Genomic DNA, 14601 nt, shown 5'->3' with positions numbered 1-14601 from the left:
CATCTGTAACAATAGCTTCAACTGTACTTGTTTTAAGCATGTTCTAAGATTTCTCCTCTCCCTTAAAAAGGATTCTGAGATTACAGTGTCTCCTCTCTCCAATTTAGATGGCATTATGAATTATGGATATACCATCCGCTGAGGCCCCCAGTCACTGATATTGAACAGTTTTGATGAAATACTGCTACCAGTTTAAATTGTTTTTCAGAGACTCAAATAGACTATTGATAAAACAGCTCCAGCTGCCAGACCCACCCCCGGTAAGGAGTGTGTCTTTATTTGGTGAGAAAGTGTGGGCTTGCTAGGCTAGCCTTGAATTGTCACCAAAAGTGAAAAAGGGAATGGAGATAGAGACCTCATGGGACTAAGGATGAGAGGCCCTTAAATCCTCTTTTTAGGGGCTTATCTTGCACAAGGATGAATTGACTGGGGAAAGAGTGGTACTTATTCTCAGTGTTTTCCTTCTGGCTACATGACATAAAAATCTACACTAATATCAATTTTCGTGGGAAACTAGTTACCCAAGTGACACCAAAATGAATTTCTTAGTAGTAAGAATGTATCATATTGAAAAACAGCTTTTCAAAAGAGTGGCCTAGAACCTCATAGGCTTTAAACATTTATTTGTTATAGTGTAAGAGGTCACCACAATATCAGACCACAGTACATACTTGCTACTCTATTTTTCTAAATTTATATGTAAACTTGAAACCCAAAACCTGAGAGTAGAGGTCAACCGAGTCGTGGAGTCCCAAGATTTCCTTCATATCTTCCTCATATTTCTTCTTTTCATATTTGTTTTCCTTTTCAAATTATAAAACTGATATATGTCATGCAGAAAATTTGGAAAACACTATAATCCACACTCAGAGGTAACTATTATTAACTGATACGGTTTGGATCTGTGACCCCATCCAAATCTCATGTTGAAATGTAATCTCCATTGCTGGAAGTGGGCCTGGTGGGAGGTGATTTGATCATGGAGTGATTTTCTCATAAATGGTTTAGCACCATCTCCTTGGTGCTGTTCTTGTGATAGTGAGTTCTTGTGAGATCTGGTTGTTTAAAAGTGTGTGGCACCTCTCCCGTCTCTCATCCTCCTTCTTGGGCCATGTAAAGTAACTTATTCCCCTTATGCCTTCTGCCATGATTGGAAGCTTCCTGAGGCCTCCCCAGAAACAGAAGCCACCAAGCTTCCTGTACAGCCTGCAGAATCATGAGCCAATTAAACCTCTTTTCTTTATAAATTACCCAGTCTCAGGCATTTCCTTATGGTGATGTGAGAACAGACTAATACATTAACATTGTATGTCCTTCTAGTCTTTTTTCTTTGCCCATATATGCAGATATACAGTTATACATATATGTGCATTTTTTTACAAAACTGATGACATACTCTATGTTTTATTTTATTTTATATATAACTTTGTCACTTAGTAAATTATTTTGTAAACATTTTTCTAAGGTGATACATTTGATTTCTAATGGCTATATAATAGTCCACCACATGGGTGTACCATAACTTACTTAACAAATCCACTATATCAATATGTTAGGTGGTGTCACTATTACAAAAGTTCTATGATGAACATCCTTTTGCATATATATTTGGCTGTAACTCTGCTAATTTCTTTAGGTTGAGTTCCATAAGGCATACTTTTAAAGCTTTAGTCATAGTATCATCAGGAAATGATGTAGCAGCTAACCCTCCCTCAACTATGTATTAAAGGGCCTGTTTTGCCAACATCCCCATACATGGATATTGTAATTTTTAAATGACAACTTGTCAGTTTGATACCACAAAGTAAAAATGGAAATAACATCTCATTGCTTTCACTTTCACTTTTTGTTTCTTAAACAGACTCTATTGTATATACTATTTATTAATATTTTTTCTTTTGTGACTAGTTCATTTGTATTATATGCCATTTTTATACTGATCTGTTTATATGTTTTTCACAGATTTGCAGGAGCTCTTCATAAAAAAAAAAAATCAGAATGACATCAGCAAGAGGGCTAAATAGAGACAGTTGGCACTCATCTCTGCCAAGAAAAAGGACCAAGGCAATGAATAAACAGCTAAGATATGACTGAAGTGTAGAAGAGACAGCACTGGAGTGCAGTGAGTGTGGAGGCACCTCCATGCAGCCCCATCTCTTTCACCCAGATCAAGTTGGCCCAGAGACAGGAGGTAGTTCTCCTTGCAGGGAAAGGGTAAGCAGAAGAATGCCACCAGCCCCTGTTGCCACTACAAACACTTACAGTTCTTACAACAGGAGAAACCCACAGTCCACACAAGCCCTGAGCCCAGTTTGGAGAGCTGCCAAGGTGTGCACTCTACACACCCCATCCAGCCCCTGTGAGCCAAGCTACAGCAACATGGTTCCATGTTGAGACCAGAGCCACCTCTGGAACATGCCCTCCCTGGGGGCCTCCCTGTCCGACACTGAGGTTTCATCTTCATTACACCAAGCCCACGTGGGTGGCTGAATTCCACAACCCCAGCATAAGCCGATCATCAGCTGAGTCTCTGATCCTACACACTAGGGAACAAACCCTAGCACATTTCCAGCTAGAGAAATAGTCTGCCAGTCCCACCCAGGGCAAACCCATCCTTGAGCTAGCCAAGCCACTGTGTGTCCTCCCCTGAGTGGGAGAAGTCCGTGAGTTATCAAGAAGCTGATATGTCCCCAAAGCCAGTGGTGTAGCTCCATGCTTGTGCTCAGGGCCTGAAAAACAGCCCAGTGGCATCCACCTGTCCCCCTTGGACACATCTCTGGCCTGCCCAAAGGCCTCATGCCCACATCTCAGGCTTGAGAAACAACCATGCAGGTCATGCCCAGAAGACATGTTCCCAGGACAGCTGAGCAGCTGTGCACCTGTGTCCCAGGCCAGAGAAATAGCCCCATGGGCTGTGCCTCACAGGCATGCCCCAAGGTTGACTGAGCAGCTGTGCACCCTCATCCCAGGCCTGAGAAACATCCCATGGGCCAGCCTCAACAGACATGCATCCAGGCTAGCTAAGAAGCTATGCAGCCATGTACTGGGCCTGAGAAACAGTTCCACAGGCTTTCCCTGGCAGACACACTCTCAGGCTGACCAAGCAACCCATGACCCCAGCCGGTGTAATAGCCCCATGGTCCCAACCCCAGCAAGCCAGACCCCAAGTTGGCTGACCCACTCTATGCACACATGTGCCCCTAACCTGAGAAACAGTACAGTGACCCAGTGAGCTCACTCCCAACAAAGCCACACCACCACCATCACAAACTCTCTCAGCCTAAGCCACTGAGACACTCACAAACATCGCTAGTATGGATTGCAGCTGAAGAAACTACACAGAGACTACACTACTGTGTCTACCTAGAACCAAAGTCAACACACTCCAACCAACACCCAAGACCCATATATATGAATAAGTCTTTCCCTATGAAACCTACTCCATAAAATTGGAAGAGGCGACTATTCCACCAGATGTATAGAAATCAATTTTAAAACACATCAAACACGAAAAAGCAAAGAAATATCATGCTTCCAAAGGAACACAATAATCATTCCATAGCAGACCCAATCATAAGGAAATACACAAAATGCTAGAAAAGGAATTCAAAATAATAATTTTTTTTTTTTTTTTTTTGAGACGGAGTCTTGCTCTGTCACCCAGGCTGGAGTGCAGTGGCCGGATCTCAGCTCACTGCGAGCTACGCCTCCCGGGTTCACGCCATTCTCCTGCCTCAGCCTCCTGAGTAGCTGGAACTACAGGCGCCCGCCACCACGCCTGGCTAGTTTTGGTTTTTTTTTTGTATTTTTTAGTAGAGACGGGGTTTCACCGTGTTAGCCAGGATGGTCTCAATCTCCTGACCTCATGATCCGCCCGTCTCGGCCTCCCAAAGTGCTGGGATTACAGGCTTGAGCCACTGTGCCCGACCCAAAATAATAATCTTAAGGAAACTAAGTGAGATACAAGAGAATACAGATAGACAATTCAATGAAATCAGGAAAACAATTTATTATTTGAGAAATGCAACAAAGAGACAGATAAAAAAAAAAAAACAGAAATCCTAAAGCTACAGAGTTCAATAAATGAAATTTTAAAACACAACTGAGAGCTCAAACCACAGACTAGACCAAGCAGAAAAAAAAAATTTCTGGACTTGAAGACAGATCTTTTGAAATAACAACAATAACAAAAATTAAGAATAAAAAAGAATGAAGGAAGCCTATAGGATTTATGGGACCTCATTAAGCAAACAAATATTCACATTATCAGCGTTCCAGAAGGAGAAGAGAAGCGAACAGATATGGAAGACATATTTAATGAAATAATAACTATAAACTTCCCAAGTCTTGAGAGGGATATGGACATCTAGATGCAGGAAGCTCAACAAACTCCAAATGGATTCAATCCAAACAGATTCTCCTCAAGGGACATAATAGTCAAACTGCCAAAAGTCAAAGACAGAAAGAATTCTGAAAACAGCCAGAGAAAAACATGAAGTCACACATAAGGGAATTTCCATTAGACTAACAGTGGATTTATCAGCAGAAACTTTATAGGACAGGAGAGAATTAGATTATATATTCAAAGTACTGATTTAAAAAACAAAACAAAAAAAAACCTTATAGCCAAGAATATTATACCCAGCAAAGCTATCCTTCAAAAATGAAAGAGAAAATCTTTCACAGACAAGCAAAAACTAGGGGAATTCATCACCAGTAGACTGACTTTACAAGAAATACTCAAGGCAATCTCACATTTGGATATGAAAAGATAATAACCACCATCATGAAAAAACAAAACTATAAAACTGACTGGTAGAGATGATACACAAAGGAGGAAATGGAAGGAATCAATCCTTATCATTACAGAAAACTGCCTAACCACAAAAAATAAAATAAAAAAGGAAGTAAGGAATAAACATTGCACACAACAACCAGAAAACAATCAATAAAATGAAAGGAGTATGCCCTCACCTATCAAATAATAATCTCAAATTTGAACAGACTAAATTTCCCATTCAAAAGATGTAGAGCAGCTGAATAGATTTTTTTTAAAAGGCCCAATTATGTTCTGTCTAGAAGAAACTCACCTTACCCATAAAGACACACATAGACTGAAACGGACAGTATGGAAAGAGATATTCTATGCAAACAGAAACCAAAAGTTAGCTGGAATAACTATGCTTGTATCAGACAAAACAGATTTCAAGTCAAAAGCTGTAAAGAGACAAAGAATGACATTATATAATAATAAAGGGATCAATTCAGCAAAAGAATATAACAATTGTAAGTACATATGCACCCAACACTGAAGCCCCCAGATATCTAAAGCAAATATTAGATTTAAAGGGAGAGATAGTTCCTAATACAGTAATAGCTGGGGACCTCAACATCCCTCTCTCAATGTTGAACAGATCACCTAGACAAAAAATCAATAAACAAATGTGGGATTTAAACTATACCATAGAGCAAATGGACCTAACAGGCATTTACAGACCATTTCACCCAACAGCTGCAAATACACATTCTTTCATCAGCACATGGAACATTCTCCAGGATTGACCATATGTTAGGACACAAAACAAGTCTCAAAAACTTTTTTTAATTCAAATCATATCAAGTATCTTATCTGACCACAGTGCAACAAAAGTCGAAATAAGTAATAAGAGGAACATTTACAACAACACAAATATATGGAAATCAAGCAACATGCTCCTGAATGACCAATGGGAGAAGAAAAAAATTAAGAATAAAATTTAAACACCTGTAATCCCAGCACTTTGGGAGGCCGAGGCAGGTGGATCATAAGGTCAGGAGATCGAGACCATCCTAGCTAACATGGTGAAATCCCGACTCTACCAAAAATACAAAAAATTAGCCGGGCGTGGTGGCAGGTGCCTGTAGTCCCAGCTACTCAGGAGGCTGAGGCAGGAGAATGGTGTGAACCTGGGAGGCAGAACTTGCAGTGAGCCAAGATCTCGCCACTGCACTCAAGTCTGGGCAATAGTGTGGGACTCCATCTCAAAAAAATAAAATAAAATAAATTTTAAAATTCCTGAAACAAATGAAAATAGAAACACAACATACCAAAACCTGTGGGATAAAGCAAAAGCAGTATTAAAAGGTAAGATTATAGCAATAAATGCCTACATCAAAAAACTAGAAAGGGCCGGGTGCGGTGGCTCACATCTGTAATCCCAGCACTTTGGAAGGCCTAGGCAGGCAGATCACGAGGTCAGGAAATTGAGACCATCCTGGCGAACAAGCTGAAACCCCATCTCTACTAAAAATACAAAAAATTAGCTGGCCGTGGTAGCAGGCACCTGTAGTCCCAGCTACTCAGGAGGCTGAGGCAGGAGAATGGCGTGAACCAGGGAGGCAGAGTTTGCAGTGAGCCGAGATCGCACCACTGCACTCCAGCCTGGGCGACAGAGCCCAGGCAGAGACTCTGTATCAAAAAACAAAACAAAACAAAACTACAAAGGTGCAGGCATGGTGGCACATGCTTGTAATCCCAGAATTCTGGGAGGACAAGGCCGGCAGATTGCTTGAACTCAGGAGTTTAATCCAGCCTGGGCAACATAGCAAGACCTTGTCTCTACAAAAAATGCATAAATTAACCGGGTGTGTTGGCATGTGCCTGTAGTCCCAGCTACTTGGGAAGCTGAGGTGGGAGGATCACTTGAGCCCAGGAGGTTGAGGCTGCAGTGAGTCGAGGTCATGCCACTGCACTCCAGCCCAGGAAACTGAATGAGACCCTGTCTCAAGGGAAAAAAAAAAAAAAAAACTAGAAAGATTTCAAGTAACAACTTAACAATACTTCTAAGGACTAGAAAAGCAAGAACACATCAAACTCAAAATTAGTAGAAGAAAAAAATAATAATTAAAGCAGAACTAAACAAAATTAAGAATTAATAAAATGAAAAGGATCAACAAAACAAAAGTTAGTTTTTTTGAAGATGAACAAAATCAATAAGCCACTTGCTAAACTAACAAAAAGAAATAGAGAAGATTGAAATAAAATCAGAAATGGAAAAAGAGGCATTACAGGCCAGGCACGGTGGCTCCAGCCTGTAATCCCAGCACTTTGGGAGGCCAAGATGGGCAGATCACGAGGTCACGAGATCGAGACCATCCTGGCTAACACAGTGAAACCCTGTCTCTACTAAAAAACACAAAAAACTAGCCGGGCAAGGTGGCAGGCGCCTGTAGTCTCAGCTACTTGGGAAGCTGAGGCAGGAGAATGGCATAAACCCGGGAGGTGGAGCTTGCAGTGAGCTGAGATCCAGCCACTGCACTCCAGCCTGGGCGACAGAGCGAGACTCTGTCTCAAAAAAAAAAAAAAAAAAAAGAGGCATTACAATGATACCACAGAAATAAAAAAGATCATCAGAGACTATTATGAACAACTATACACTAACAAACTAGAACCCCTGAAGGAAATGAATAAATTCCTAGAAGCGTACAACCAATTAAGATTGAATCAGAAAGAAACAAAAAATCTGAACAGAGTGGTAATGAAATATATGATTAAATCAGTAACAAAAAGTCTCCCTATAAAGAAAAATCCGGGACCAGGTGGCTTCACCACTGAATTCTAACAAACCTTTAAAGAATAATTAATATTAATTATTCTCAAAGTATTCCAAAAAAGTGAAGTGGATAAAATTCTTCCTAACTCATCCTACAAGGTCAGCATAACCCTGATACCAAAGCTAGTCAAGGACACAAGAAAAGAAATTACAGGCCAATATCCTGATTAACATAAATGAAAAATCTGCAACAAAATATCAGCAATCCAAATCCAACAATACATCAAAAAAATACATCATGATCAAGTGGGATTTATCCCAGGAATTCAAAGATGGTTCAACACATACAAATCAATAAATGTGGCTGGGCGTGGTGGCTCAAGCCTGTAATCCCAGCACTTTGGGAGGCCGAGACAGGCAGATCACGAGGTCAGGAGTTCGAGACCATCCTGGCTAACACAGTGAAACCCCGTCTCTACTAAAAAATACAAAAAGCTAGCCGGGCGAGGTGGCTGGCGCCTGTAGTCCCAGCTACTTGGGAGGCTGAGGCAGGAGAATGGCGTAAACCCAGGCGCCAGAGCTTGCAGTGAGCTGAGACCTGGCCACTGCACTCCAGCCCGGGCGACAGAGCAAGACTCCATCTCAAAAAAAAAACAAAAAAAAAAACAAATCAATAAATGTGATGCATCGCATAAAAAGAATGCAAGATAAAAACCATATGATCATTTCAATAGATACAGAAAAAGCATTTGATAAAATTTAATAATACTTCATAATAAAAACTCTCAATAAGTTAGATATAGAAGGAAAGTACCTCAAAATAACAAAGGTAATAAATGACAAACCCACAGACAACATCATACTGATTGGGGAAAAACTGAAAGCTTTTCCTCTAAAAACTGGAACAAGACAAAGATGCCTACTCTCTTCACTATTATTCAACATAGTACTGGAAGTCCTAGCCAGAGCAAACAAGCAACAGAAAGAAATAAAGCATATCCAGATAGGAAAAGAGAATGTTAAACTGTCCCTGTTTGCAGAAGACAAGATCTTAAATCTAAAGCCCTTACCAGAAAACTCTTAGAATTCATAAACAAACTCAGTGCAGTTGCAGGGTACAAAATCAACCTACAAAAATCGGTAACATTTGTATATGACAACAGCTAACAACGTGAAAGAGAAACCAAGAAAATAATCCCATTTGTAATAGCTACAAATAAAATACCTAGGAATTAACTTAACAAAAGAAGTGAAAGATTTCTGCAATGAAAACTATAAAACATTGATGAAAGAAATTGAAGAGGACACCAAAAAATGGAAAAATATTCCATGTTCATGGATGAGAAGAATCAATATTGTTAAAAGGTCCATACTACCCAAAGCAATCTACAGATTCAATGCCCCTATCATACCAATGACACTCTTCACAGAAATAGAAAAAACAATCCTAAAATTTATATGGAACCACAAAAGACCCAGAATACCCAAAGCTATCCTAAGCAAAAAGAATAAAACTGGAAAAGTCATATTTACCTGACTTCAAATTATGCTACAGGGCTATAGTAATCAAGAGAGCATAGTACTGGCATAAAAACAGACACATAGGCCGGGCGCGGTGGCTCAAGCCTGTAATCCCAGCACTTTGGGAGGCCGAGACGGGCGGATCACGAGGTCAGGAGATCGAGACCATCCTGGCTAACACGGTGAAACCCCGTCTCTACTAAAAATACAAAAAAAACTAGCCGGGCGAGGTGGCGGGCGCCTGTAGTCCCAGCTACTCGGGAGGCTGAGGCAGGAGAATGGCGTAAACCCGGGAGGCGGAGCTTGCAGTGAGCTGAGATCCGGCCACTGCACTCCAGTCCGGGCGACAGAGCGAGACTCCGCCTCAAAAAAAAAAAAACAGACACATAGACCAATGGAATAGATAGAGAATTCAAAAATAAATCCACACACCTACAGTGAATTCATTTTTGACAAAGGTGCCAAGAACATACACAGGAGAAAAGACAGTCTCTTCAATAAATAGTGCTGGGAAAACTATATATTCATATGCAAAATAATGGAAACCGGACCCCTATCTATTGCCTTATCCAAAAATAAAATCAAAATGGACTGAAGACTTAAATCTAAGGCCTCAAACTTTGAAACTACTACAAGAAAACATGGGGGAAAATCTCCAGGACATTAATCTGGGCAAAAATTTATTGAGCATTATGCAACAAGCACAGGCAACCAAAGCAAACATGGACAAATGGGATCACATCAAGTTAAAAAGCTTCTGCAGAGCAAAGGATACAATCAGCAAAGTAAACAGATAACCCACAGAATGGGAGAAAATATTTGCAAACTACCCATCTGACAAGGGATTAATATCCAGAATATATAAGGAGCTCAAACAACTCTATGGAAAAAATCTAATAATCCAATTAAAAATTGGCGAAAGATCTGAATAGAAATTTCTCAAAAGAAGACATACAAATTGTAAACAGGTATGTAAAAAGGTATTCAACATTATTGATCATCAGAGAAATGCAAATCAAAACTATAATGAGATATCATGTCACCCCAGTTAAAATGGCTTTTATCCAATAGACAGACAATAACAAATGCTGGTGAGGATGTAGAGAAAAGGGAACCCTTGTACACTGTAGATGTGAATGTAAATTAGTACAAACACTATGGAGAACAATTTGAAGGTTCCTCAAAAAACTAAAAATTGATCTACCATATGATCCAGCAATACCACAGCTGAGTATATGCCCAAAAGAAAGAAAATCAGTGTATGAAAGAGATATCTGCACTCCTACATTTGTTGCAGCATTGTTTACAATAGCTAAGATTTGGAAGCAACCTAACTGTCCATCAACAGATGAATGGATAAAGAAAATGTGGTACATATACACAATGGAGTATTATTCAGCCAGAAAAAGATGAGATCCAGTCATTTGCAACAACATGGATGGAGATCATTATGTTAAGTGAAATAAGCCAGGAACAGAAAGACAAACAACACATGTTCTCACTTACTTGTGGGATTTAAAAATTAAAACAATTGAACTCATGGAGATAGAGAGTAGAAGGATGGTTACCAGAGGCTGAGAAGGGTAGTGGGAGGCTGGGGGATACTTGCAGATGCTTAATGGGTACCAAAAATTCATTAGAAAGAATGAGACCTACTATTTGATAGCACAACAGGATAACTAAAGTCAATAATAACTTACTTGTACATTTTTAAATAACTTAAAGCATGTAATTGTATTGTTTGTAACTCAAAGGATAAATGCTTAAGGGGATGGATACCCCATTCTCTATGATGTGCTTATTTCACGGTGAATGCCTACATTAAAACATCTCATATGTCCATAAATATATACTCCTACTATGTACTCACAAAAATTAAATTTTTTTAAAAAATGAATCAAAGACATAAATGTAAGCCCCAAAACTATAAAACTACCAGAAGAAAACAGGAAAAACACTTCAGGACATTGGTCTGGGCAAAGATTTTATGAATAAGACCTCAAAAGCATGGAAATAAAAGCAAAAATAAACAAATGGGATTATATCAAACCAGAAAGCTTCTGCACAACAACAGGAACAATCAACAGAGTGAAAAGACAACCTAAATGGGATAAATTACGTGCAAACTATGCATCCAACAGATGATTAATATCCAGAATATACAAGGAGCTCAAACTCAACAAAAACAACAAAAATCTGATTTTAAAATGGGCAAATTATCTGAGTAGACATTTCTCAAAAGAAGACACACAAATGGCCAACAAATGTATATAAAAGTGCTCAGTATCACTAATCATCAGGGAAATGCAAGTGAAAACTGCAATGAGGTATTATCTCACCCCAGTTAAGATGGCTATAGTCAAAAAGACAAAAAAATAACAAGTGCTGGTGAAGATACAAGGAAAAGAGAACTCTTATACACTGTTGGTGGGAATGTAAATTAGTACAGCCATAGAGAGGACAGTATAGAGGTCCCTTTTAAAAAAACTACAAATAGAGCTACTGTATAATCTAACAATCCCACTATTGGGCATTTAGCCAAAGGAAAGGAAATCAGAATATTGAAGAGACTTCTGCACCCCTATGTTTACTGCCCCACTATTCACAGTAGGCATGATATGGACTCAACCTAGGTGTCCAACAACAGATGATACAGAAAATGTGGTGTATATACACATGGAATATTATTCAGCCACAAAAAGAAAAGAGTGAAATCCTGTCATTTACAGCAACATGGAGAGAGCTGGAAGACATTAAGTGAAATAAGCCAGGAAAGGAAAGAAACATCGCATGTCCTCACTCATATGTGGAAGCTGAAAACGTTGATCTCATAGAAGTGAAAAGCAGACCAGAGGATGCCAGAGGCTGGGAAGGGGAAGGGGAAAGGGACAGGGTGATTCTGTTTTAAAGGATACAAAATTTACATCTAGATAGCAGAATAAATTCTAAAGTTCTATAACACTGCAGAATGACTGTAGTTAACCTTAATATATTACATACTTTCAAATAGCTGGAAGGAGGAATGTTCCCAACACAAAGAAGTGACAAATGTTTGTGATTGTGGATATGCTAATTACCCTAATCTGATCACTACACATTATATGTATTGAAACCGCACTAGGTACTCCATAAATATGAACAGTTATTACATGTCAATTAAAAATAAAAAATCTTCTACACACATATCAGTGTTTTGTCTATAATTTATTTTATAAATGTGTTTCCCAATTTCTGTTTTGTTCGTGACGTTTTACAACACCAAACATTTCTAATCTTTATGTATTTAAATCTACTGTTCTTGTTCTTTGTTTTCTGCCTTACATAGACTGTCTTCCTCACCTCAAGATTATATATTTATATAATTTTACCTTTTCTCACGGTTTCATATTTATATGCTTAATTCTTAAACAGTTAAGAATTTATTTTGGAGTAAGTCATGGGATAGGAAAGCTAACTTAATTGTTTCCCAGGTGATTAGTCAGTCACTGAAGTCATTCATGGGACTGTCTACCTTTTCCTCTGATTTGAAATGGAAACTTTGTTACACACTAACTTTTAAATACATATGTAAGATCTATTTATAGACTTTTAAGGTTTTCCTACTTTTTTCTGTCTATCCACCAGTAAAAATATTTAAAACATGTTGACATTATAAATGTGTTCTGACATCTGGTGATAATAGATACCCCATGATTCTTATTTTAACATTTGTTATTACTGTTCTCATTGTTTATTCTCCCAGATAAACGGGGGGATCATTTTTCGGTTACAAAAATATGTTTGAATTTTGATTGGAACTGTGTAATAAATTTTTTAATTAATTGTGGAAGAATTGCTCTCTCTCCAATAGTGATACTCACCATCCAGAAATAGTACCCCATTTGTCTCAGCTGCTCTCAAAAGTCTGCAGTTTCCCTTACAAAAATATTTAGGCCTTTGTGAGGTTTTCTCTCCCCATTTATTTTATATTTTAGATGGCTATTGCAATGGATAAGGAAACTGTTGATTTGGCCATTTCACTGAATTCTCTTTTTAATTTTACATAGTTATTCATTGATTTTTTTTTTTTTTTTTTTCCAGGTGGCCAACTACATAACCCATAAATAATAATTTTGTATCTTCTTTTCCAGTATTTGACCTCACATATTTTTTCATATCTAATTGTTTTTTATAATTTCCAGAATAATGTTGAATAATAATGGTTAGATTTCTTGCTCCTTTTTAAGTTTTCATAGGAATAATAAGAGCTAATTTTTTTTTTTTAGTTGAGATAGGGTTTCACTGTGTTGGCCAGGTTGATCTCAAACTTCTGACCTCAAGTGATTCTCCTGCCTTGGCCTCCCAGAGTACTGGGATTACAGGCGTGAGCCACTGTGCCTGGCCTGATAATAGCTAATATTCTTTAGGGGTTTATGTGAGGCACTGTTCTGAGCAACTTAGTGACTCACCTATTTAATCCACCCAACAGCTCTTTGAGGTAGGTACTACTAATATTCCCATTTTACAGAAAGAGAAACTGAGACACAGAGATACTGAGTAACTTGCCCAAGGTCATACTGTAAGTAACTGATGGAGCCAAGATTTCAATCAAGGCATTCTGATGAGTAGGTTGGTGATGATGACCCAATAACTCTTTCTAGCCATGGATTGAATCCTTAGCAATACCTTTAGTTCTCATACTGCTAATGCCAGCCTGCAGAGAACAGCCACCACTGGGCTCCCCAGTGTCAGTGAGGATGATGAGATTCCAAAAGAGCTAAAGCCAGATAGCAACACTTAACCACCAGCAGCAAGGGTGGGGCATAACTGCCATAATGGGCAGCAAGGTCACAATGGAAGTTGGGGCAGCTATGGTGTTCCCAAGGACAAGATAGATGGTCAACCAACAAGTGTACTGCTTGAGACATAAGATCACAAGAGGTTAAAAGTGGATGAGCAGAAAGTTGACATGAGCTCCCCAGTGGAAAGTCATGAGGACTCACCCAGTTTCCAGACCTGAGCCAATTCTCAGACCTAGAACTGACCAATTGAAGGAGTGCCTGAGTTCCCTTGTGGAGAACTCTGTAGCATCACAGCAAGTGTCCTCAGTCATGATTCTACCAGTCCTTCCCAAAACAACAGAGTCATTTACCTGAGTAATCGCACACTGGAGAAAGAAGAATATCCGCATGATTTTTCAAGGGCTCTTGGGTACAGGACCTAAGTTGACACTGACTTGGGGACCCAAAACACAAGCAGGGCATCCCTGTTATAGAGAGGACATTGGAGGTCAGGTGATAAGTAGAGTCTGCCTTATTATAGACTCCATGTGTTTGTAGACCCACCCTGTGATCATTTCTCTAGTACTTGAGTACATAATCTGGACCAATATGGACTGGTAGAAATTTGTATTGGTTGCCTGATCTCTGGAATAAAAGCCCTGTAATAGCTTTTAAGCTATTGTCTCTCGGCTTCAACCCACCCCTACCTCTTCCGCCTCCCACACACACACTTCTATGTTCCGCTTTGTGATGCTGGGACTGGGGCTCTGCAAGCCACATTTCTGCTT

General features: G+C 39.2%; 1 long non-coding RNA gene across 2 annotated transcripts in view; it reads right to left on the bottom strand.

Annotated features, from left to right (window-relative positions):
- Positions 1-13897, bottom strand: part of LOC117064514 — a 69372-nt gene extending 55475 nt beyond the window's left edge. For both annotated transcript variants that reach the window (XR_004429505.1, XR_004429506.1), the window contains exon 1: positions 13719-13897. This is a non-coding gene — a long non-coding RNA (uncharacterized LOC117064514). The remainder of the gene's footprint in view (positions 1-13718) is intronic.
- Between the last annotated feature and the right edge of the window lie 704 nt (positions 13898-14601).

Source organism: Trachypithecus francoisi, unplaced genomic scaffold, assembly GCF_009764315.1.
Source record: "Trachypithecus francoisi isolate TF-2019V2 unplaced genomic scaffold, Tfra_2.0 Lachesis_group2, whole genome shotgun sequence".
In the NCBI taxonomy this organism is placed as follows: domain Eukaryota; kingdom Metazoa; phylum Chordata; class Mammalia; order Primates; family Cercopithecidae; genus Trachypithecus; species Trachypithecus francoisi.
The sequence above is the reverse complement of the archived record's forward strand: the minus strand, read 5'-3'. Positions and strand labels throughout refer to the sequence as shown.